We start from the raw sequence: 27,424 nt of genomic DNA, 5'->3' as shown, positions 1-27,424 counted from the left end.
AATCAAGTGGGACTACATCAAACTAAAAAGCTTCTATTTTTTTTTTTTTTTTTTTTTTTTTTTTTCTAAAAAGCTTCTAAACAAAAAAGGAAACCATCAACAAAATGAAAAAAAACAACCTACTGTATGAATGAAAATATTTGCAAGTCATATATTAAAAAAGGGGCCAATACCCAAAATATATAAAGAACTCATACAACTTGATAACAACAACAAAAAATCCAATTTAAAAATGGGCAGAAGATCTCAAAAGAAATTTTTCCAAAGAAGACATACAGAAGGCTACAATGTATGTGAAAAGATATTCTACATAATTAATCATTGGAAAAATACAAATCAAAATCAGAATGAGATATCACCTCACACCTGTCAGAATGGCTGTTAACAAAAAGACCAGAATGCAGAGAAAAGGCAATTGTTGGTGTACTGTTTGGATAAATATAAATAGTTTCAACCAGTATGGAAAAGATTATGAAGGTTCCTCAAAAAATTAAAAATAGAATTACCATATAATTCACATTTCCATTTCTAGGTATTTATCCAAAGAAAACACTAACTTGAAAAGATGTATGCACCGTCATGTTCATTGAAGCATTATTTTGAATAGCAAAGATATGGAAATAATCTAATTATCCAGCAGTGGATGGATGGTTAAAAAAGATGTGATATATATATTATATTTGTGAATATATATTAATATATATCATATATTTAATATGTTAATATATATGAATAATTTCCTATATATATGCAAAATTATTCACTTTTTAGACATTTCACTTTCCAAAGGTTCACACACACACACACACACACACATGCACATGAAATTATTCAGTCATTGGAAAGATTAAATTTTGCTATCTGTGACAACATGGATGGACCTCAGGGCATTATGCTAAGTGAAATAAGTCAAACAGAGGAAGAAAAATACCATATGCTCTCTCTGATATGTGGAATCTAAAATAAATAAATAGATAAAAAAAATTTAAAAATAAACAGATTTGTAGTTGCCAGAAGCAATAACAGGGGGAGGGGTAGAGAAATGAGCGAGCTGGTCTTGTCTTGATTTGTTTTGTTTTAGTTTGAATAAATTGAATTCAAAAATAAGCAAGCAAAATACAAAAATAAGCCACCAAGGTGGGGGAGAAGATGAAGAGACACATTTCTTTCAAAGGAGAAATGATAGCACTGATAACCCATCAATAGAAATAAAAATGAGAAGATAATGAATACTATTTTTATTTTTTTAATTTTTTTTAAAGATGTACTTATTTATTTGAGAGCTCTAGCACACGTAGGGGAAGGAGAGACAGAGAGAGAGAGAGAGAGAGAGAGAGAGAGAGAGAGAATCTCAGGCAGACTCCCTACTGAGCACATAATCCGAAACAGAGCTTGATCTCATGACCCTGAGATCATGACTGAGCCAAAATCAAGAATAGAACACTCAACCAACTCAACCCCCTAGGTGCCCTGATGAATATTATTTTTAAACTGCTAAAAGAAAAGAAATGTCAACCCAGAATATTCTATTTTCACAAAAATGTCTTTTGAAATAAATTTGAAAGGGACATTCCTATTCAAAAACCGAGAAAATTTGTTGCCAGCAGATCTGCAGTAGAAAAAATACTACAAAGAGTTCTTCAGGTAAAATAAAAGTGATCTCAGGTAGAATCATAGACATGTAGGAAAGAATAGAAGGCAAAGCTAAGATTATATGTGTGAGTGAATAATAAATGAGTATTGACTGAACATAGTGATAATAGCAATCTTTTGTTAGTTGTAAAATACATGTGGAATTAAAATGACTAACATCAATAGCACAAATAATTAAAATGGTAGTAAGCAGAGATGGAGTCTTCTGAGATCAGAGCATTGTCTAAGAAGTAATAAAAAGTAAAATTTGTGTGAGACTATAAGATATGTAAGTTGTAATGTCTAGGAGAATCACTAAAGGAATAATAACAGACTGTGTGAGGAACAACAAATGGTTATAAAAAGACAGAATAGGGATCCCTGGGTGGCGCAGCGGTTTGGCGCCTGCCTTTGGCCCAGGGCGCGATCCTGGAGACCCGGGATCGAATCCCACATCGGGCTCCCGGTGCATGGAGCCTGCTTCTCCCTCTGCCTATGTCTCTGCCTCTCTCTCTCTCTCTGTGACTATCATAAATAAATAAAAGTTAAAAAAAAAAAAAAAGACAGAATAAAGAGAAAATGAAGGCTAGAGGCTGCAAAGGAGAAAAACAAAGACGGCTACAAAGGAGAAAAACAAAATAAAGTGCAGTAGGATAATTAAGAAACAAAATCAATGAGTAAATTACATGATATGTAAAGTGATAGATATTATAGAGAAAAATAAAGCAGCACATAGGAAGGGGACATTCTAAAGGGGCATAATTTTAAGTAGAGGAAGCCCTCACTAAAATGTTGTTATTTCCTGAAAAAATTAAGGGAGCAGAACATAAGGAGATCTGAGAAGAAAGCATGCCAGGTGGGAGAACAGCAAGTGTAAAGAGAAGTGGGATCATAGTCAATAGTTCAAGAAACAGTCATGACACCAGCATGACTAGTGTAACACGAGGGAGAAATTAGACATTGTGTCAGAGTGAACAGGAGCTAGATTGCATGGGGACTGGGTAGACTTGGATCTTTACTCTGAGTTAGAAGAAGAACCATTGGAGGGTTCTAGGAACGGGGCGGGGGTGTTGTGATCTAACTTACATTCTAAAGGCTCTATATTGATAACAGACTATAGAAGTGCAAGCACAGTTTAGAGGCTATAATTCAAGAGATGAATGAGAGTGGCTTGAACCAAGGTAGTAGCAATAAAGGAGATGAAAAGTGGTCGGTGTTGAGTGTATTCTGAGAGTAGAGACAACAGGATTTGATCAATAATTGAATGTTACATATGAGAAAGTAAGAGTTAAGAATTAGTTTAATGTGTCTGGCCATAGTGGCTGGAAATATAAAGTCGCCTGTTGATCTAGAGAAGACTGTGGGATGAACTGCTTTCCTGCAGAGTAGCAGGAATTTAATTTTAGACATATTATGTTTAAGATACTTATCTCTGAGTGGGGATGTATTCAGTCAAATTTATTAGTCTAGAATTCAGAGAAGAGATCTGTGCTACAGACATAAATTTGGAAGTTGTTGGCATGTTAGCAGAATTTAGGACATGAGACTGGATGAGATCACCAGATATATAATTGAAGTAGAAAAAAGAAAATGTCTTAAGACAAAGCCCTGGGAAGCCCACATTTCAGAAGTCAGGGAGATTAGAAATAACCAATAAGGAAGACTAAGAAGGAGATGTCTGTGAAGTAAGAGAAAAAACTGGTAGGATGTGGTATTCTAAAGCCGAGAATCAGGCAATGATCAACTGGGTCAAATACTGCTGACAGACCAAAGTGAAAAGGGACAGTGGCCGTGAGATGAAAGGTGTTTTAGAGAAAAATAATGCCGAGCACATAGGTACATAGTCACATAGGCACATAGGAAGAGGACATTCTAGGGCCTCTGGGTGACTCAGTCAGTTAAGTGTCTGCCTTAGGCTCAGGTCATGATCTCTGGGTCCTGGGATCATGTCCCACATCAGCTCCCTGCTCAGAGGGGAGCCTCCTTCTTTCTCTCCTCCCTGTTGGTGCTCTCTCTCATTAACTCTGTCTCTCTCAAATAAATAAATGGAATCTTTTTTAAAAAATAGGACATTCTGAAATGGTTTAATACTTGTACAATAAGAGAAAATTTGTAAACTGATGAAAAATATTTAGTAAAAAGAACAAATGGGATACAGAAGCAAAGGATAACTGCTAGGGCTATGTCCTTGATAAGAAGGGATGGAGCCTTGAGAGCTACTGCCGGTTGCCTGCATTCCATGGCCTAGAACAAGGCTAATTGGAGTTCAAAATACAGGTTGACAATCAATTTCTCCCATGCATTCAAAAAATCAGGAAGATGATTGTTCTGGAAAGTCACTGAGAAGACCTGAATGCCAGTTGACCCATAGGCTGAACCTGGATGATCAAAGGCTTCACTCCACACCAAGGACTTAGTGTTGAGATAGTGATGTGGTGTTGCGAACTCCTGCACAGTAAACTTGACTAAATCCAGTTAAGGCCTCTCTCTCTATTTTTAAGACTCAGCAAGTGGGTACGGGCATTCCCTCATCTTGCTGCCACTCAAACAAGCCTCATATGTACATTCCCTTTGCTTATTAAAACTGCCACCTACCCATCTGGAGTAGCCTGCCTCTTTCCTCGATCTCTCCCTGCCCTGCCCTCCATATACAGGGGCTAGTTTCAGATTTCACTCAGGAAGCTCCCAAGAGGGTCATGAACCAACAATTGGTGAATCAGCCAGCAGACTTAAGAAGTGGGCCTTGGGGAAAAGGTATCTGTGGGGGAAATTCCATGTTGGCCATCTACCTATACATGAAGAAAGGTGACATGTATGTCAGATGCTTGTGGACCACCACATGAGTATGGGGGCACCTGGAAATGCAGGCTGCTGTAAGTTTTTCTAAGCAGAAAACCTACATGGCACACTGCAACAAGAAAGAAAAATGGATGAGCTGCTGTAGTGGACCGGCCTCCCTTGTGGGCAGTTCTGTTAGCCACCAATGACCAACTAGAGACTAAAGATCAAATTACGAAGTCAGAAGAAGAGCTACTATTAGAGAAGGATATTGGAATGTCCACTAATCTGCTAGCTGCAGGGCTGACAGACACAGGAGAGCAGAATAAAAAGTTAGAAATTTTTGTGTGTAGCTCTGCAAAGCTAGAAGGATGCAAGCTGCCACAGGTTTAGATCTGAGTGTTCATGACAAAGATTGATTAAGACACTAAGAGAAGGAATCTCTGCAAAGGTTTCTAATACAAAGAAAAATTCTAAATAGCAAGTAACCCAAGACTTTCAGGAAAAACCTTACATTCTTTTTAAGTCCCATGAAGCTATAAATCTTATCATGTATTTCAAATATAAAAACACCCAGAAGTTAACCAAAACAATGCCCACAAAGACTGAATTTTTAAAAAGGGAATTGAGGAGGCTGACAAATAGAGAATGTGTGGCAGTTTCCTTGCCTCCTCAAAATCCAGTCCATAGTCTCCATAAGATCACAGTTATCACTGAAAAACTTTAACTATATGAATGGATACCTGATCCATGGCTAAGTTTTGAAATAAAACCTAAATAGATTTAGGGAGATGTAGAAAGTTTATAAAGAAAAGAATATTGAGAGAAAAATTTATATAGCCAAGCTAAGATTAAAATGGTTTTAGAATTTTAATTAAAAAAAAAAAAAACTATTTTGGTGCAAAATTAGAATTTGGTTTTCTCTCTGTTAAAAAGACAAAATTTTCTTAGATAATTGGTTTGCTCTTAAGAGAAGGAATATATATATATAATATATATATAAAGGAATATATATTATATATATAAAGGAATATACATATTATATTTATTATATAAATATTTTATATAATATTTAATAATATTTATTATATAAATATTTTATATAATATATATAAACATATATAATATATATATATATAAACAAAGCTTTGCCTTTACCTTTAACATAATAATAAATAACATAATAATAAATAACATAATAAATATTTTATATAATATATATATAAACATATATAATATATATATATATATAAACAAAGCTTTGCCTTTACCTTTAACATAATTTACCTAGAAAACAAAAGATTGTGTGTTTTGTATTTACTTGGTCTTTGGTCAGTTAAAAGCTGAGCCTTCTTTGTGGAAAGAACTAAGTTTTTTATAACTATGTAACTTTTTATATATGCTAAATTTCATAGAAAGCATTGTCAAATAAGAAATAATGCTAAACTTTCTTTAGGGTAAATTTACATAAAATTGCTAAAAATCTAATAGGTCCTTATATAATGCTACCATAGTTTTAAAATGTATGTCACGAAATAACCAAATTCCCCTGTCAATTGTATTGTAATGAACTTTCATCAGATCTTTGACCATGGCCATCTTTTAGTTTGTTGTCATTTGCAGACAGTTATTGTTTTCTGCGGATGCTTTGAGAGACAAAAAAAAAAAAAAAAAAAGTATTCCTACAAATGTGCTTTGTCTTCAAGGAGATTTGTGAAAAAGACTTGACAAATACAGGTTTCTGATAACTAAGATCAATGTGCCTTTATGTGGGAGAGATAATAGTGGTCCCAGTTCTGGAAGGGGACAGAAATCCAATATACCCCCATATAGCAATAGTTTCTCACAGTGTATATAGTACTCCTCTAGGTAGAGCCTCTCACTAAGGAGTAGCTCATTGTAGTAAGAACTTCCTTTTCTATCAATGAGTGCGTAAAAAATATGTTCCGTTGACTCACCTTTGTCTTGGTTCAAACTCCCACTTTGACTGAATGGCATGCCTATTTGCAGAAGAGGAGCATCCTGTCCACCAGCCCACCATCTCTAAAAATTGAATGGAGGTTCCATCTTCCCTCTAACTCACAAACAGAAGGGTTTATAGAAAAGATATACATATATTAAAATATATATTAATATATATATTAAAACAGCCAATTAAATTATCCTCAGCCAGATAGACTAAAATACTGTTCCAGGCTTTAATACATTTAAATAACCAACCAGTAGGGTGTATTGCCCCATATGCCAGACTGGAAATCCCTGCTGAGGCACCCCAAACTGTAAAGGTATGGGAATCATGGGAGACAGCAGCCATTGCCTTAAATCTCACCTGGATCAATGTGCTATGCTGCTGAGAACACCAGACCCCAACACACCTGGGAAAGGAATTATCTGCTAGAATTTATAATGGGACATCTGACCAGAATAAGTGAGTTACTTCACACCCCTGGGTGAGGGGAAACTATTCATTTTCCATTGCTACAAGCTGGCCTTGTTAAATCACATTATACCAGAAATAGAACATGCCCCATTGAAAGAGGGGGGGGAAAAAAAGAGATCCTGGTCTAGCATATCCCATCTCCAGTCCATCTCCCTATGCCTGTTAATGCTGCCTCCCCTGGCCAACTATATGGTAGGTCAAATTCCAAAAGCTATTAACTTCCCTCTCCTCAAAACCAAATAGGCACTGTTTTCCACTGCTATGATTATTTGACTACCATCTTTGTTTCCTCCATTGGTCTAGAGGACATTATAGAAGGACACATAGAAGGCCTTACTAAAATTCACCCAGCAAACCTTATATGGTAGCCAACAAACCTTGTCCATACTGAACACTGAAATGATTCTAATGAGAAAAGCTGTCCTCCAAAATAAAATGGCCTAGAGGACAGACATTATAGTACACATAGAAGCCCTTACTAAATTTACTCATAGACCTTAAATGATAATCAACAAAGCTTATCCTTACTGAACACTGAAATGACTCTGAGAAAAACTGTCCTCCAAAATAAAATGACCTTAGATCTTAGGTATTATTACTGCCTTGCAAGGAGCCACCTATGCTTATCCAAAGAGAATGTTATATGTTCATTCCTGGTAAGTCTGCTCATGTATCATTTTTACTGAATCACATAAGAACACAAGTAAATGCCCTGAGTGAGGCAACTCTCAGCTTAGGAGACTTAATAAATCAATGGTTCAGATCACAGGCTCTCAAAAAAAAAAAAAAAAAAAAAAAAGGTGTCACTAATTTTGGAAACTATTGTCACAATCTTTATTTTCTCTTACATGTGTCTGTATTGTTGTGGCATTTGCCTCCAATGCAGCCAGAAAGCCTCCAAAGGAGTTCACCTCAGTGCTAATGAATCCTCTTGCTGATTGCTCAAGTCAGCATATATGAGGGAGGGGAGGCATATGAAACTGCAAAACTGGTCACAAGAAAGGAAATGTTGGGGAAGGTCATCAAGATGTGACTGCCAGATGACCCAGAGCTGGACCTGGGAGACCATCCCCACCCCTGTCCTTAAAATACGGGTTCTGATTGCCTTTCCTCCTCCCAGGTGCTGGCTACTCCAAAGACATAGCCTTGAGATGATGAGATGAGAACACCTGCAGTATATGTGACTGACCCTAGTTAAAAGCTCTGTGTAAACTTAAGATTTGGTGGCAGATGTGGGAATCTACTCATCTAGCTGCCATCGAAGACAAGTCTCATATGTAAGTTCCCTTTGATTATTAAAACTGCCACCTACCAACTTGGAGTGGTGGCCTATTTTTTTGGTCTCTCCCTGCCTTTCACATATGGGGGCCAGTTTCAGATCTTACTTCAGAAGCTCCTGAGAGTGTTGCAAACCAAAAATGAAACCAGAAAAAGAACTATCTGGAAAATAATTCTTTATCCATTCATTTTTTTTTTCTTTAATTGAGATTTACTATGTGCCCTGCAAGGAAGGTACTGTTATTTTATCTATTTTACAGAGAGGAAACAGACATAGTGAAATCATATAATTTATCCCAGCCATATAGCTAGGAAAGGGTGGGGCTTTGCTTCAAAGAGAAAGATTATTTTTATTATGATAATGATGATAACAGTCATCATTAAAACAAAGTACAAGGTTATCGGAGTCCCTTCCAGAAATTCCATAAAAACATCCATTCAATTTTACTGAAGTGACTACTTACCAAGTATATGAACAAATATGTTCAGTGACCTTGAAATATAGAGTCTTAAAACATCATTGCACTTTCCCAGTATCAAGACACAAATTCTCCTATGAAACATAATGTAATTCTAATGAAAATGATGTAATTCTCTAACTAGTTAATCATGATACTATAAATATCTAAAGCTAATCACCATTATGTTGAGGACTGTTATACAAGTTGATGAATATTAATTACTAATTAGTATGCATCTGGATTTCAGTGTTCACATGGAACATGCATATAAAAGGATAAAATGAAAATGCATGGTAGAAATGAAATTAATGTTTTATTACCTAACTTCATCAAGCTCTGGCCCCACTATGAGCCCTGTCTCAAATGCATAACTTTTTCTTCATTTTATTCTTATCTGAATGATCATATTGAAATAAAAAAGAATGTTATTGCTCTTTAAATAGCAATATTTCCCAAGATAATTTTCATCCCTAAATATATTCTTCTATATCTCTTTGGGATTTGGAAAAATGAGGTTTTCCTTTTAGTATCTTGCCATCACTTTAATGAGGACCCATTCTAATGGAATCTACAAAAACCTTTCAAGAGAAAAAAAAAATTACTAAGAATCTCTTACAGGTCTAGAGCACTTTATACTTTTTAAAGTGTTTTTAAATAATGTCCTTTCAGTTGATCAGATCCTTATAACTCTCCTGGATCTGAAGAGCCAACCAGAGAGGGTCTGAGAGCAGATGTCAGAATTGGAGCCAAAGATTTATTAACAGTACCTCCTGGAGAATTGTGCCCTGGGAAGTGCATTGCAGTCATAGGTTGTGGGATAGTTGTGCTAAAGCAACAACTATACCAAAAGAAGTTAGTGTAGGCTTTTGATATGAGCTGTCATACACAGAGGGTTTCTGGAAAGGGAGAACGAGTGATGGACCCAGGGAGGTGTTGATGATGAAGAAACAAGCTCAGATTCAGATTCCCCACTTAGATTTTTTTTTAAGATTTTTGTTTATTTGTTCATGAGACACACACACACACACAACAGAGGCAGAGACCCAGGCAGAGGGAGAAGCAGGCTCCCTGCAGGGAATATGACGTGGGACTCCATCCTGGGTCTCCAGGATCACACCCTGGGCTGAAGGCAGCACTAAACCACTGAGCCACCCAGGTTGCCCCCCACCTAAATTTTTATAAGTCCTAAAGCTAGCTTTAGAAGTTGCTTCTAATAGATGTAATAGGAGGTGATTGCTTTATCTTGAAAGGAGACTCAGAGATGCTAACCAAGAGTTTATCATGTTACCAGTGAGCTGTAATTAACATCAAACACTATTTGGTCTCCTTCTACAATGTCCCTCCCTGACATTTAGAGATAATTCTATGGTATGTTTTATCAATTTGATTTAGAAATTTTAAGCAAAAATATTTTTTAATATTGATTAAAAGCATTCAAAAGATTTCATTTCTATTAAATTCAATTTTATTTCCTAAAAAAAGAAATAAAATAATTAATTAATTAATTAAAGTCAGAAATAAAAGGGGTTAAATGATACCTGTGAAACTAGTCTATAATTTTAAAATGTCAGGCTTTTTTCAAGTTGTAAAGGAAGAACACTAGTATTTTGATTGCCCATCATTAACTCAAATGGAATACTATATTTTTTTAGGTATTATTTAATGTGCTTGCAGATTTAGTTTCCCCCTACCCCCTTCTCAATGTGATATTAAGAATGATCTTGGATCCAAACTACCCTGGATACACAGTTCAAAAATGTGGTTATATTGTAATATTACAGTAATAGGAAATGAAATGAATTTGGCTTAGAGCTGGATTGGCTTTGCAGCTCTACCACTTTCTTGCACTATGATTTGATCACACCCGAGTCTTCATTTATTCATCTATTAAGGAGTGTAATACTACTTTCCTGGCAGTGTGCCTGTGAGTTTAATTTATAATGGTTATAAAATCCTTAGCCTGGAAACAGATACATAGATAATAATATGGTAGTTTTCTTCAAGCATAATTGGGACACAAATCTGCCTTCTTCTACAAAGAATCCAAGTGTTATCGTAATAGCTCAAATCAAGTTTTCAGAGGCCCTCTCCCAACTGCATCTTTCCTAAATGATGTCATAACATTCATGTTCTCAGTCCACTTCAAATACACCCATGTAATGCCTTGAACTCTACCATTTCTCAAATTTAACAAAACATACTATCACAATGCTTTTCCATCTCTTCCCTGAAAAAGAAAAGAAAACAAAAATGCTCAAGTTACTAAAAGTATTGCTCAGTATCAGGCAATTTTCTGTGAACATCTATCCCAAGAAAGCCTACCAGATTGCAATCACTTAACTCATTTAATGACTCCAAGACCTTGTTTGTAACTAAAATGTGTTCAGTTTTGTCATCCTAGTTATTTTCACTCAGGAAATGTTTTAGAAACTAATTTTGGGTCAGGTCCTACTAATATGTAATTTTGTATTCCTCATAGCAGTTAGGAAATGCATTCTCCAAGAGAAGTATTTAATAAATTGTCTTACTCTTAAAGGATGCTACTCAGTGCTTTTTAAAACTTATCTGAGGATAAGAATCATCTGCTGTCTGGCTAAGATGAAAATTCCTAGGTCCCAACCCAATTCAATGAATCCAAATGTCCAGGGAGGAGAGAGCACCGTAAATGGTTCATCTCTTTAGGGAGGCTTGGGGAACTCTAATTCATTACGGAAAACAGCTAAACTGCTTCCATCAACCCCCAAAAGACTTGTTAAAGTTACAGGAAGAGAAATAATCTCCCTTTGAAATGCAAAGAGAAAGAAGTAAGAAAGAATACATGTTCATATCAATCTGTGTGTTGGGGTATGGTAGAAAGTGGAGAATATTAATGATTAAATGTCTGATGAACTTTATTTTCTCTGAGAAATAGGACTAGCCCTCTAGAGAGACCACAGGAGTGAGATAGGCAGTGGATCTTCTGAGGCCTGCCAGAAGCCACAAAAGTCAGTTTAGTGGATTTTTGGCTTCCACCAACAATGTCTTCATAGTCATGGAAATGAAGTTTGAGATGACTGAAGCTCTGATCAACAGCTTGATTGCAACCCTGTGGGAGATCCTGAGCCAGAGTCACCCAGCTAAGCTACACCTGGATTTCATATCCACAGAATCTGGGACATAACACACATTTGTTGTTCTAAGTCATTAAATTTTGAAGTAATTTGTTACACCAGAGTGGATAACTAATACAACAGGCATATAAAGACAGAAAGACAAAACAGACATTGGCTAGAAATTAAAACTTGATATTGAATAATTTTTGTAATCATAATTCTATTTCTTTAATCTTAAAAACATTTATATGATTAATACTATTTTCTATTTCTCACCAAGTACGTAATTCAGTTTCTTATTTATAAAGCATGTAGCATATCATTCTCTTGATTTTTTTTCTTTGGGTGAAAAAATTCTGGTCTGATGTGCTTGCTGCATGCTCATGCTCAGGTACCAGTGAAAATAAACTCCCAGAAATAAAAGCAGAGGATAAAAGAAATAATATATTTTTGATATGCTCTAGGTCTTAAGTCCCTTATCCCTAATAGCATACTAAAGACAATGTAGCACTTGGTGATGACTGCAGTATTATAAATAACATATTTATAATATACAGATTTATAAATTCTTAATATTCAGATTATATCTCACACTCCGAAACAGAAATATTTCCCACTTTGTATTCTAGTAAATCAGTTAATTAATTTATCTCAAAACTTGTTTTGTATGTGTAGTGATGTTTATTAACAATAACATCTATATAAGTAGAATGTACTGTATTTTATATATGTCATGGACAATGAAATTAATAATTATCCTGGGAATTTAAAATTAATAACAAAGAAAATCAGGAATGGTATGATAGATTTACAGACAGAGCTCTTCAATCTATCGTGTACCTGATTTAGATAATGTGATTAAAATACTGATTAGATTGGCTTAAGGAAAAAGCAGTCTTTATGGAATTATAAATATTTATCCACTAGCCTTTTGTATTACCATAATGAACTTACTTATGCATGCCATGTGCTCATAGATCTTTGGAAATTATCCTTGACACTTGATTTATTAAATAATGAACACAGACTTCATAGGATATATTGTAATGGCACGCACACACAGCCACACTCTCACACATTGTTTTGTATTCAAGAACATCATTTCTCTCTTGCTACAAAGGAATACAGGGAAATATTTGTGTATAATGGAGAACATGAAAAATGTACTTTTAAAAATTTAAGTATTAATTGTGTAAGCTACTAGAACTGAACAGCAGCCTTTTATTTACCATATAGTAATGATCAAAAAGAAAGCAGCAATTTCTGAAAATTAGAACCTCAACATTTTGAGCAACCAGCTAGAACAAGAAGATATAAACTTGTATTTAGAGAATAGCTTGATTAATCATTAAAAGTGGTAAAAATTAAATAAGACCCTTAAAAAATTTCAGTGATAATTATTAGTAAGTGGGAAAAATATCTGTTCTAATTATATGAGCCTTTTCAAGGGTACTGAAGCTAATATATTTGGCTTGTTAAATATCTACTTGAAACATATCATAATTTTACTTTGTTAGGCACTCACTACTCAGTTACATTATAAAACAGCTACTGAGTCTTCAACATAGTTTCAAAAAATATCTCATATTGGAATCACATCTTTATGATTACCTTGCAATTTAAGAATTTTAGATCTTAGCCAAGTTAATTCATCTAATAACTTGAACTAGATTAACTGATTTTTGCATTTCATTTCGGGTAACTTTAGTTTGGAAGAAACAGATCACACACGTACATGTGTACACATATGCATACATATATTGTGAACACACAAACCACACATGCCTATACACATAAGCACACTTATGCAAACCACACATGCCCACACAAGAAGCAGGAGCAGACAACTGAAATGCCCAGCTCAGGGCATCATACAGCTGCATGTGACTATACAAGTTGGAGAAATTCAGATCATGCTGGGACCAACTCTGTGTTTCTCATGCTTACACCACCTTAACAGAAGAACTTAGATTACCCATCTATTCATTGCCACATAAAGAAATGTTAATACCTGCATGGCTCTCTTTGAAATGAATTTAAGTCCACACTATGGGTGGGGAGGAAAGAAAAATAGTCAGGTTATGGTCTATCCTTGTAGGATCCTGTAAAATCTCCTCTCAATACCTCTTTTTATAGCACTCATATCACCTAGGTAATTTTAAAGAATTGATTACAATATTTTTTTACTTCTTCCCTTTCTACTCAATAATCTGTTTCAAAATTTGTATCTCAAAAAAAAAAAAAAAAGAAATTTGTATCTCATAGAGACAACTAAATTTTTTTTGGCTAATATTTCTCTTATGTGTAACCTCTACCCTAAATATAAGGTCTACATTCCCTCCCACTTTTTAGAACTATCCATCTGGAATTTACCATAAGAACAAGTGGTACAAAAAGACTAAAACCAAATGTATTACCTTGTTTCCCTACTCCCACTTGTTTCCAAATAACCCTCTATTCCCATCTTTCCTATGTATGACCATTTTCTCAATCAGCGGCAGAATCTTTGAGTATTCATAGTTCCTTGAGTCTGTATTTTCTTCTCCAGCTTCACTGACAATCTTTGTACATGCTTGTACTATTATTGTATTATTTATTACCTCAGCTATTTTAATCACTCCTAAGTGGCTTCCATCCCTTCACATCAGCCTCTTCTGCTTATCCTCCATGTTATAAGATGGGATCATTTATTCATTTATCTCAAATGTGGATCAAAACATGACCCTCTTCCATTTGGAAGTCTCCAGTGGTGCATCATTATTTTCAGAATAAGGTAAGTGCAACAAATTATTTATTTTATGATCTTCTCCCTCTATGCAACCCCTCCACCATCTTGCCACAAAAACGAGTTGCTATTTTTTGTATATGCAGTATGTGCCCTTGCAGGGCCCTGAATTCATACAGAGTGCTTCATTATCTACATAACTACTCCCTTCCCTTCCCTTTTGGAAAATTTATATTTTGAGGACTCAGGAATCATTTCAACACTCCTCATTCCTGTTGGGCAAATATTTGAGGTCTTGAAAAGAATTATAAGATCTTGAGGCTGTACTGCTTTTAATTTAGCCCTTTCTATATAATGTTGTTAAAAACAAATAAATAATGACAGAAACTTATTACTGTACAAAACTGAACCATGTAAATAAAGGGCAGAAATTTAGACACCATTAAGCCTCATGTTTGCATGCATCTGCTCTCACTCTCATCTTTCTCTCTCCTGCTTCACCTCAGAATATTCACTTTATTCTCTACTGCACAGTAACTTTTGCCCATGGTGAGGAGAATAGGAACAAGGTCTCATTGTGTTAGACTGATATACTATTGACACACAAGATCTAAAATAAAATGCAAGAGATTGTTTTTCTCTAGGTCCAGTTATAAAAACTCTTAGAAAAGATTCATGGTGCTTTTCTTGTGCCATGTGTTCAATCTATCAGTGTGACCCAGAAGATCGGGTACCAGAATTGATAGTTTCTGATGTACATCCTTCTGGTGAGGTATTCAAGATTTAGGATGCTTTCTGTGCCAGTTCCAGGTAGAAAAAATGCTTGGCCTTCCTGGGTTACATACCTACCATGTGACTAGAGTAAGGGCAAAGACATCGGGTTCTGTCAGTAGAATGTAGGTTGTGTTAGAAGAGTCCCAGGTCAACAAAAATAAGAGTAACAATTGCTTCTAAACTCTTTACTTTTGAAATCAGTCTAATTTAGAGTAATGGAGTCAGAGTAATCATCTTAAAGCACAATTTCATTCATGCTAAACACCCACCCACACTTTTTGATTCTTCCAGAGCAGCTCCTAAATAAGAGTCACATCGCCGGGAAGTCATTCAACCTACCCCTGCAACGGGTGAGGTTGAAGTGGATTATGATTATCAGAAACATTTTTTTTCTTCTGAAGACTTCATCTGATTTATCTAAACAAAGCAGGAAAAGTTTTTGTTACTGAAGAAAGGAATTCTTGATCTTCAAAGATAATACAACTCCTAATAGGTATCTTCTTACATCCTGAATTCAGTGAAATGTTATAAACCCACATTCTATCCTGTGAAATTTTGAATATTTTCCTTCTGGAGGGACAAAGGAGTCTGTCACACATTAGCAATGTTTCTGTCTTGACAAATTGCTGTTTATGTTTCCTTTGTTTTATAAAGGTGATGTTTGTTTTTGGAATTTAAAGTGAGAACTATTGCTTTTAATACAAAATATGATCTCAAAGCCAACAAATGTGCTGTTGTATGTGTATACAAGTGTCAAGAAAACAGTAAGTTATTTCCAACAGTGAAAGATAATCTTTCTCTGGTAATACCACTTATAAATAGAACAATTGTATGAAGACTCAATTAGAACTACACAAAGGAAGATTTATAAAAAAGGGGTAGCATGTAAAGGCTTTATCGAAAGATCTGAAACATTTATACCAAATGTATAATTATTCACTGTCCAGTGCTTTTAAAAAAGACTTAAGCTGCCTAAAGAAAGGGAATATTAAAATAGGGGTGAGTTCTCAATTTTAGGTAATAGATTTGTAGTTTTCCTATTTCAAAGCTTTAGGATATCTTTAAATTAGTGGACAGACTCTGAAAGGCAGCAATGATCTCAAGTTACGAGTTCAGTCCTCAGAGTATGAGCTATCTGGCTTCAGCTCTAAGTTCAACATAAAACCCTGGTTTGTCAATCATAGTCAAAGAATGTGTTGCCAGTGATAATTCCCGCTAGTTACAAAAGGATGCTTAGTACAATTTATCTTTCTAGGGTCAGTTGCTCTTTAGGGCTTGGCTTCCCCAGTAAACTATAGCAGATTAATCTCACAATTTTCATCTCAGATGAGAACGTTTCCCACATCAATCCCCTAATGTTTGTCTCCACTCTATGATCTAGTCAATAAGCAATATTTTTACTTCAACCTAGACAGTACTATCAGAATAGATGCATCAGGTATCTAAGACCTTTTATTTTAGAGCCACAGTATGACTCTCTGTTCCCATCATAAGAAGGGAACATCATTTTCCCATCCTACATGTTGTTACATGGAACATTACTTGTACTTTGATCCATGTTTTATTCATTGCTCCTTAGAGGAGGAGGAGCAATTTTCTAATTGGAAAAATATTTTACTTGTATGGTTCCACTCTCCTTCCTGCTTGTGTGCGTGCGTGCGTGTGTGTGTTTGTGTGTGTGTGAGTGTGAGAGAGAGAGAGAGAGAGAATGAGAGAGCGAAAAAACACAGTTGCCTGTGTCAAGGTACAGTCTAGTCAGCTCTCTCCAAACTAGGTTAACTTTATTGGAACGGGCTCTGCCTGTGTGAGAAAGTCTTGGATCTCTTTTCTCTTGGAGTGTGGGCAGGGGGAGAGGAGTGGAATATGTAAATATTCCTCAATATGGCTAATATCAGCAACAATTTCACATTTTTATCTTTATCTGCTAAACTCTTATGCCTCAATTCAGACACAGAACAAATTTTATTTAGTAGACCTTCTAAGATATAAACATTAGAATACTGGCTGGCAGCTTTTGGGAAAGAAAGGAGTAGAACTTGAGAATCAAATAACTGGTACAACCTGGGACAGCGTCTTTAGGCATTACCTCAAATGAGATCAGTATTGAGTGATTTTAACCTTAGTAATTTGCAGTGGCTCTGTTGTCTGAGGTGGCTGAATTTTACAGTTGTGGAGATGATTTCCTGCTTGTACAAACTGGACAGAAATGTAGGAATTTGACTCTGGTAAATATAATTTGTGTGCAATTTTGAAGTTGGCAAAGTCCTACAGCTTTGACAGTGTGGATCACAGACTACTGGTTTATATCTGGAACGGGCCCCAACAAGTTCAGGCCATGGCATAGAACTCCTCAGGCCTGAGATGCAGGGGTGTTGATACGCAGTCCCCACAGTTTGACCGTGGCTTCTTCAGGCACCTATGCCATCCACAGAGTGGCTACAAGGGTTATTAACAAAGAGACTCTTTTAGTCCCAAGTAAAGCTCACTTTGCAAAAAGTAAATTCTCAATTACTATTTTATTGGAGGTTTTGGTCAGATATGCATTAGGAGACTAGGACTTTAAATTGAGAAGATGTCTAAAATCTACATGTGTCATAGAACGTTAGAAGTTGAGACTTAAATTATTATTCTCTGATAGAGATAAGTAATGTTAGATGTCCTACTTTGAATTCTGTTCCTCTTTAATGTTGTTTTTAATTACCTTCAAGGCCAAAAGAATGAATTGCTGTTTCTCCAGGTTCTTTTTTTTTTTTTCTCCAGGTTCTTAAGGGTAATGTTGAACCAGACAGCCTCAAATGTGTTAATTAAACTCAGAACTTGCCATGCTTTTATATTTAAGGGAATAGAAATTAAAGCTTTTACCAACAGAAGATTGGCAGAGAAATAATTCAATAAAAATGTTTCAGGTGAGTGATATCACCAATATGGTTAATAGGAAGTCCTACTCTCCTTCTCCCCAGAGGCACACCAATTTGATAGCAACAAATGGAACATTCCTTTTTGTGAAAAATCCAGAAACTAGCTAAAAGGCTCCTGCTCCCCAGACAAGTGTTAAATTGGTAATATAGAAACAAGTACTAAAAGCAGACACCCTCTTAACAAAATCCCCACATCTATCACAGTGCCCCATGACTGGGGAGGAAGCTCCCAGTTCCTAACTTCTCCCTCAAGAGTGAATGAGTTAGACTGCATATCTAGCATCCCAACTTTGGGTGCTACCTACAGGACTGACTTCTATCTTGCCTCTTGGAGAGCTGATGGAGCCTGGTTTATACTAGTTCCCTGGGGGACTACAAAGAACAAAGTGTCAGTTAAAACTAGCATGTTAGCACTCACTACAGCTCTTCTTTCTGGGTCAGGATAGAGTGAGTGGTAATATACTCCAGTTCCCAGATTCTCCATGAGAAGCAAAGGAGTTGAACTATGCTTATAATGCCCCAACTTTTTCAGGTAGAACCTGAGGACTATCTTCTATCTTGCTTGTCTCAGAGAGTTATGCTTATGCTAGTTCCCTGGGAGCTACAGAGAAATGAATTTGAACTAGTGTGATTTGAATTAGTAGGCAGGCATTTGCCTCAGTTCTTCTCATCTTCAGTGTGGCACAATAGTAGATAGGCAAAAAGTCCATCACCTGGCTTCTCTTTGAGGAGAGAAAGAGTTGGACTACACACCCAGATTCCAATTTCTCTGAGAGCTAATTAAAATATGGGCTTTTGTCTTGCTCCTCTCAGAGCAATGGTAAGATGCCTGAGGGCAGCAAAGAACAAAGATGGCAATTTGAACTAGCACAAAGGCTTGAGAGGCTTACAAAAGCTCAGGCCACATTAATTAATGACCTTTTCCTATATAAGGCCAATTTGGGAAGACTGAGAGAAGTGGCAGTTTCTTGAATGTATAGATAGCAACAAAGAGTCAAGAAAAATGAAGATACGTTTTCCCCCAAAAATGAACAAGATAAAACAAAGAAACAAATGCTAATGACTTTTGAATATATTTTACTGGGTAGAGCATTCAAATTAGATCAAAATGATTAATGACTTCAAGAGAGCTATACACGAGCAAAGGGAGATTTTGATGGAGAGGAATTTTTGAAAAGAACCAAAGAGAAATTTTAGAACTAAAGAACACAAATTAACTAGAAAAATTAATAGAGGAGTTTAATAGACTAGAGAAACAGAAGAAAGAACCAGTGGACTAACAAATAGGTCATTTGAAAAAATCCAGTCAGAGAAACAAAAAGAAAAACAAAATAAAAAAGATTTAAGATAGTTTTAAGGGATTTTTCAGACTCCATGAAGTAGATCATTAACACACTATGGGAGTCTCAGAAAAAAAGAGAGAGAAAGGACTATAAAGTGTGTTCAAGGAATTGATGGCTGAAAAATTCCAAAATCTGGAAGAGAAAATATACATGTAAATTCAGAAAACTCCAAAGATTACAAATAAGATAAAGCAAAGAAAACCACATTGAGGACCATTATATTAAAATTGTGAAAAGTCAAAGACTGATCACTTTAAAGCAGCAAAAGAAAAGTGATTTGTCACATATAAGAAAACCCTACACAACCACCAGTGGATTTTCTGACATTTTCCAGGATAGAAGGAAATGTGATATATTCAATGTGCTGGGGTTGGGGGCAGGGGGACTCTCAACCAAGAATACTCTACCTGGCAAAATTGCTCTTCAAAAATGAAGGAAAGATAAAGACTTCCCCAAACAAAAGCTAAAAGAGTTCATCATCACCAAAACTGTCTTATAAAAAACACTAAAAGGAGTTCTTCAATTTGAAATGGAAAGATGATAGCATTAAAAATATAAAACTCGGGATCCCTGGGTGGCTCAGCAGTTTAGCACCTGCCTCTGGCCCACGGTGTGATCTTGGAGTCCCGGGATCAAGTCTCACATCAGGCTCCCTGCATGAAGCCTGCTTCTCCCTCTGCCTGTGTTTCTGCCCCCCTCTCTCTCGTCTCTCATAAATAAATAAAATTTCTTTAAAAAATATATATATATGTATATAAAACTCATTGGTAAAGGTAAATATATTGACAAATACAAAATATGACTGTAATAGTAGTGGGTAAATTACTTTTACTTCTGGCATAAAAATTAAAAGAAAAGTATTAAAAATATAAACAAAATATATGTTAAGAGATATACAATATAAATATATGTAAATTATGAAATCAATAACAAGGTTATTGATGGGAGTAAGGATATAGAGATTTTGTATGCAATAGAAGTTGTTATCCGTTTAAAATAGACTGCTAAAATTATAAGATATTTCATATAAGCATCATAGATATTGGCTTTAAGTCATAGGAGATGAAGAAGAATATTAAATAATTATAAAAGAGTCAATCTGCCAGGAAAATATATTAATTATAAATATAGATGCACCCACCATCACAGCTCCTAAATATATAAAGCAAACATTAACAGAACCAAAAGAAGAAACAAGCAGCAATATGATAATGTTAGGAGACTTGAATACTCCAATATCAATAATGGATAAGACAACCAGACAGAAAATAAACAATGGGTTTTAATAGTGTAGATAAAATGGACCTAACAAACATACAGAACATTCTACCCAAAAGCAGTAGAAGTTACATTCTTCACAAGCACACAAACAATGTTTTGCAGGATAAATCACATTAATTCACAAAACAAATCTTAGCAAAATTTAAAGGACTGAAATTACACCAGTATCTTCTCTAGCCAGAAGGAAATGAAACTAGAAATCAAGACCAGAAGGAAAAGAAGAAAATTCACTAGTATATGGAAATTAAAAAATGCAATTTTGAATAAAAAGTGGATCACAAAAGATATAAAAAAAAGAAATTGGAGAAGATCTTCATATAAATGAAAATACAACATACTGAAACTTAGATTTTGGCAAAAGCAGTCCTAAAACGGAAGTTTATAGCACTAAATGTCTACATTAAAAAATAAGATCGATCTCAAGTAAATAACCTAATTTTACAAGCCAAAGAACTAAAAAAAAAAAAAAAGCAAGAATAAATACATGTAAAATCTGCAGAAGAAAAATCTAGAATTTTACTAGATCTGTAAAATCTAGTCTTTCTGCATAAAGACTAGAGCAGAAAAAAATTAGGGAACACAAAAACAATTTTTTAAAGATACAACTAAGAGTTCTTTTTTGAAAAGATAAATTGACAAAACTTTAGTAAGAAAAAAAAAGGAATACTCAAATAAAATGAGAAATAAATCGGAGACATCACAACAAATGCCGCACAAAAATGAAAAAGATAAGAGTCTACTATGAACAATTACATGCCAGAAAATAACCTAGAAGAAATGGATGCATTCCTAGAAGCCTACAACCTACAAAGATTGAATCATGAAGAAATAGAAACTCTGAACAGTTCTATGACTAGAATGGAGATTATATGAGCAATGAAAAAAAATCTCCTGACAAAGAAAAACCCAGAATCAGATGGTTTCACTGGTAAATTCAATCAAACATTTAAAGAAGAATTAAGGCTGATGCTTCTCAAACTCTTTCAAAAAAATTGAGGAGGAAAGAACACTTTCAAATACTTCCATTTTATGAGGCCAACATTACCTTGATGCCAAAGCCAGACAAAGACACTACAAGAAAAGAAAACTATCGGCCAATATCCCTGATAAATACAAATGCAAAAATCCTCAACAAAATACTAGTAAATTAAATTCAATGACACAGTTAAAAGATCATTCAGCATGATCAAGTGGGACTTATCCTTTGGATGCAAGGATGGTTAAACATATGCAAATTAATGTAATATGCCATATTAACAGACTGTAGAATAAAAATCACATTGGATGCAAAAAAAAAAAAAAAGCACCTGATAAAATATTGTTTTGTGATAAAAATTCCCAACATTTTAGTAGAGGAGAAATTAAGTCAACATAATAAAGGCATATATGAAAGCCTATTGATAACATACTCAACAATAAAGGCTGAAATCTTTTCCACTAACATCTAGAACAAGACAAGGAAGGATATCTACTCTCACCACTTCTATTCAACATAATACTGGAAGTTCTAGCCAGAGGAATTAAGCAAGAAAAAGAAATAAAAGCTTACTCAACAAAAAGGAAGACATAAAATTGTTTGCTTCCAGATGACATGATCTTATAGGCAGTAAACCCTAAGGATGCCACAAAAAACTATTAGAACTGATATAAGAATTCAGTAACATTCAGTATAGAAAAAACAACATACAAAAACTTAGGGTTTTTTTTTAATTTGAGTATAGTTGACACACAAGGTTACATTAGTTTCAGGTATACAAATTAGTGATTTGACAAGTTTATACATTATGCTATATTTATCACAAGTGTAGCTACCATCTGTCTCATTATGTCTCTAGTACAATATTACTGATGGCATTCTTTATGCTGTACCTTTTATTCTGGTGACCTATTAATTCTATAACTGGAAACCTATATTTCCCACTCCGCTTTATCCATTTTTTTCCAACCTTCCACCCAAACTCCTCTCTGGAAACCACAGGTTGTTCTCTGTACTTATAGATCTGATTCTGGTTTTGGTTTGTTTATTCATCTGGGGTTTTTTGCTATGTTTTTAGATTCCACTTATGAGTATAATAATAATATATTTGTCTTTCTCAGTCCAACTTATCTCACTTAACATAGTACCCTTTAGGTCCATGCATGTTGTCCCACATGGCACAATATCATCTTTTTTTGTGGCTGCGTAATATTCCTGTGTGTGTGTGTGTGTGTGTGTGTGTGTGCACAGACTACATTTCCATTATCATTTGTCTATTGCTGGACACTTAGGTTATTTTCATATCTTAGCTATTTTATATAATGCTGTAATAAACATAGGGATGCATATAAATTAGTTATGTTTCTAAACACTAACAATGAACCATCTGAAAAAGGAAAGTAATCCTATTCATAATGGTATCGAAAAGAATAAATTTAAGTAACCTTATACATGTAAAATCCTTAAACATTGATGAAAGAAATTAAAGAAGATATAACTAAATAGATATCCCATATCCATGTATAGGAACTTAATATTGTTAAAATGTCTATACTGCTCAGAGATCTGCTGATTTCCATGCAATCTCTACAAAAGTTCAATTGGCATTTTTAGACACCAAAAAAACAACCTTTGAATTCATTTAGAACCACAAAAAAACTCTGAATAGCCAAAACAATCTTAAAAAGGAAGAGCAAAACTAATGGCATCACTGTTCCTGATGTCAATATATATCACAAAGCTACCATAATTAAAACACTATTTTACTTGCATAAACTCAGATATATAGACTATTGGAACAGAATCGAGAGCTCAGAAATAAATCTATAATCAACTGATCTTTGACAAACATGTCAAGAATACACAGTGGGGAAAGGATCAACAATGGTGTTGGAAAAATTGAATTATCACATTCAGAAGTATAAAATTGGACCTTTATCTTACATCATACAGAAGAATCACATCAAAATAGATTAAAGATATAAATGTAAGACTAAGAATTATAAAATTCCTAGTAGAAAACAAAGGGGAAAATCTTCATGATATTGGCCTTGACAATGATTTTATGATTGTGACATCAAAAGTATAGGCAACAAAATCAAAAATAGATATGCCTACATCAAATTAAAAAGCTTTTTGCACCATAAGGGAAACCAATCAATAGAGTAAAAGGACAACTTACAGGATACGAGGAAATATTTGCAAACATATATCTGAAAAGAGGCTAATTTTCAAAATATATAAATAACAACTATAAATCAATAGCAAAATACAAATAATACAATTACAAAGTGTACTAAGGACTTGAATAGACATTTCTTCAAAGAAGACACACAAATATCCAGCAGGTAGATGAAAAGATGTTCAAAGTCATTAGTCATTAGAGAAATGCAAATCAAAATCACAACAAGATAGCACCTCACATCTATTAGCAAGGCTATTATCAATTAAAGAAGAACAACATATGTTGGTGAAGATGTAGAGAAAATTGAACTCTGTTGGTAACAATGCAAAATAATTCTGCTGCTATTGAAAATAGTATGAAAGTCCCTCAAAAAATTAAAAACAGAATTACATATGATTCAGCAGTCCCCCTCCTGGCTATTTATGCAGAAGAACTGAAATCAGCATCTCAAAGAGAGATTAACACTCTCATGTTCGCTGAAGCACTATTCACAAAAGCCAACATCTGGAAATAACCTAAATGTTCACTGAAACATAAATGGGTTTAAAAAATGTGACATATACATATGATTAAATATTATTCAGTCTTAAAAAGAAGGAATTCCTGCAATATCAAAAAAAAAAAAAAAGGATAAACCCGGAGGACATTATTCTAAGGGAAATATGCCAGTCAGAGAGGAACAAATACCATAAGATTCTACTTTCAAGGTATCTAAATAGTCAAACTCATAGAAGTGAACCATAGAATTGTATTTGCCAGGGGTTGCAAATAGGAGTAATAGGGAGCTGCTAATCAACAGGTATAAAATTTCAGTTAAGCAAGATGTATAAGTTCTAGAGATCTAGTGTACAACATTGCACATAGATGTTAATATTGTGTTGTTATATTTAATCTGTTAAGTGGGTAGATCTCATGGTAAGTGATTTTTCACAATAATTTCTTTCGAAAAATGCCAAATAAAAATTTAAAAGTTGCAAATAAAAAAGTTAAGAAAGATAATTTAAAAGGCTAGTGTCTTTAGGCATCAGATACCTGTCCAGAGAAACAAGTAGGCGCTGGAGTTTGGGGAAAATATACTTCCTTGTTATGGTTAGAATAGGATCAATAGGGCAGCCCCGGTGGCGCAGAGTGTGATCCGGGAGACCCTGGATCAAGTTCTACATCGGGCTGCCTGCATGGATCCTGCTTCTCCTTCTGCCTGTGTCTCTGCCTCTCTCCCTCTCTGTGTATCTCTATGAATAAATGAATAAATAAAATCTGAAAAAAAAAAAAAGAATAGGAGCAATAGAAGAATGTAAGTACAATAAAAGAAGATAGGCTGATGGAGCTGGAAAAAGAGAGATTTCCATAAGAAAAAGTGTTGACATAGAGAACAGACCAGAGATGATGTGGAAAACAGGAACTTAAATATCTATACAAAGAGAAAACAAAAAAGAATTTGTGCCAAATTTCTGTATCTATCTTGAAATGATTTAGGATTCATCCCTGGATGAAAAGGGAATTATAATTTATCAAATAGCCCTACCCTTTCACATCCAAACATTAGTTTCAGCCTACTTGATATTATTGGAAATGCAAATATCCTCTTATTTACTATACAAAATCCTTAGCAGCAAATTTAAGGCCCTTCTCAATCAGGATCTAGCCTGTCCTCCTAATCGCATCTCCTCGTTTGTTTATAATTCATTTATTTAATAACATTTATTTGACACTTAACAGTTGCCAGGCACTATGGTACTACACGGAATACAATTTTAACAAGACATATGCAGTTCTCCTGCAACATAGATTCACCATCTTGATGGTAAGTTAAATATTGCAGACAATTTTCAAAGTTTGTTTTTAGTTGAAATTTTAATGAGTAAAGGAGACACACAACTGCCTCAAAGTCATATTAACCAAAGGACTTAATCAAGTCTTCAGTGTCAAAGAAGTGCCCTGAGGAAATGAGGGTTAGGCTCCGGCTATAAAGATGAGGAGGCAAAAGGGGGAGTGAGATCATTCTAATTAGAAGGGAAACACAAGTGAGTCCTCAGGTAGTAAGGAGTAGGCATGGCCCCTTGAAAATATAAAATGTTAGAATATAAAAACTGCAAGGCAGCTAGAGCTCTAAAGAATCCTCCATTGCCAAGTCAGGACTAACGACAACTATAGAAAGCCAAGTCTTCATACCTGTGTAGAAGTAGGTGAAAAATTGAGATTAGTGGTGAGACTACATGAGTTCTGTACCAATGAAAGTCAATATATGCAGTGGTTTAAAGCTTGTTACTAGGGCTCCTAATGTAAGTGGAAGTAAGAAATGAGGCTGGAAGTTTTGATAGGGGCCAGGTTATGTAGTGTGAGGGAAGTTTAAGGCTTTATTGAATCAAAGATTTATTCATGAGAGACACAGAGGGAGAGAGAGGTAGAGACATAGGCAGAGGGAGAAGCAGGCTCCATGCAGGGAGCCTGATGTGGGACTCGATCCCGAGACTCCAGGATCACGCTCTGGGCTGAAGGCAGCCACTTAACCGCTTAGCCAGCCAGCCATCCCAAGGCTTTATTGAATCTTTATCAAACTTTATTGAGAGCAATTAGAAACCACTGAAGTTTTCTAAGATAGGGAGGACAGGATCATATTTGCATTTTTTGAAAGATCGTCATGGCTACAGTGTGAAGTATGGTATCCAGAGACATGTGTGGATAAAGAAAGAACAGATGGAGACTGTTGCTCCCATTTACCATTTCCTGAATGTACCTTGAGACTTCTCAACCCTGCATTCCTGCTCTTGCTTTCTTCTTTTTGAAATATGTTGCCTCTGCCAACCTCTGTTCCTATCTCAATGTATCAAAATTCCACATGTCCTTTATTGTCCAGCCACAATGCTACTCCTTCATAAATTTAACCATCAATTTTTTTCACAGATTTATTTATTTATTCATGAGAGACACAGACTGAGAGAGAGAGGCAGAGACCTAGCCAAAGGGAGAAGCAGGCTCCTCGCAGGGAGCCCAATGTGGGACTCAATCCCAGATCCCAGGATCACGACCTGAGCCGAAGGCAGACACCCAACCACTGAGCCACCAGGGTGTCCCAAACTTAACCATCAATTAAACTCAAGAAGATTCTGAGAGATCATATTAGCCTCCAGGAATTAATCCCCCTTACTTTCAATTGATCCATTCATACCTAGAACATTTTTGTACCACTCTGTCATCTTTCAGACAGTTTACTTTCATTTTGTTTTAGGGGCAAGGATTTTTCTCATCCTCAATATTTTTGAGGACATTTAGTATTTCTTATCCATCTACACGTATCCTTCTAACATCTAGGATACTGACTTATAAATAGCAGATGGTAATTTTTTTTTTTTTTAATTGCAGCCATCCATCACACAGATCCTTAATGCATGCTTTTGAAGGAGGTTGGGGCACTTAACAGAGAGATCCAGATGGGAAGTTCAGCAGAGAACCAGAACTGATTTCTGCAGAGCTTGTTTCATTACTCCCTTTCTGGGCTGCCAATATCACCTAATCCACACAGAAAGACTTAGTTTCCAGA

Source organism: Canis lupus, chromosome 2 (assembly GCF_048164855.1).
Source record: "Canis lupus baileyi chromosome 2, mCanLup2.hap1, whole genome shotgun sequence".
NCBI lineage: Eukaryota > Metazoa > Chordata > Mammalia > Carnivora > Canidae > Canis > Canis lupus.
This window is presented reverse-complemented; position numbering follows the sequence as displayed.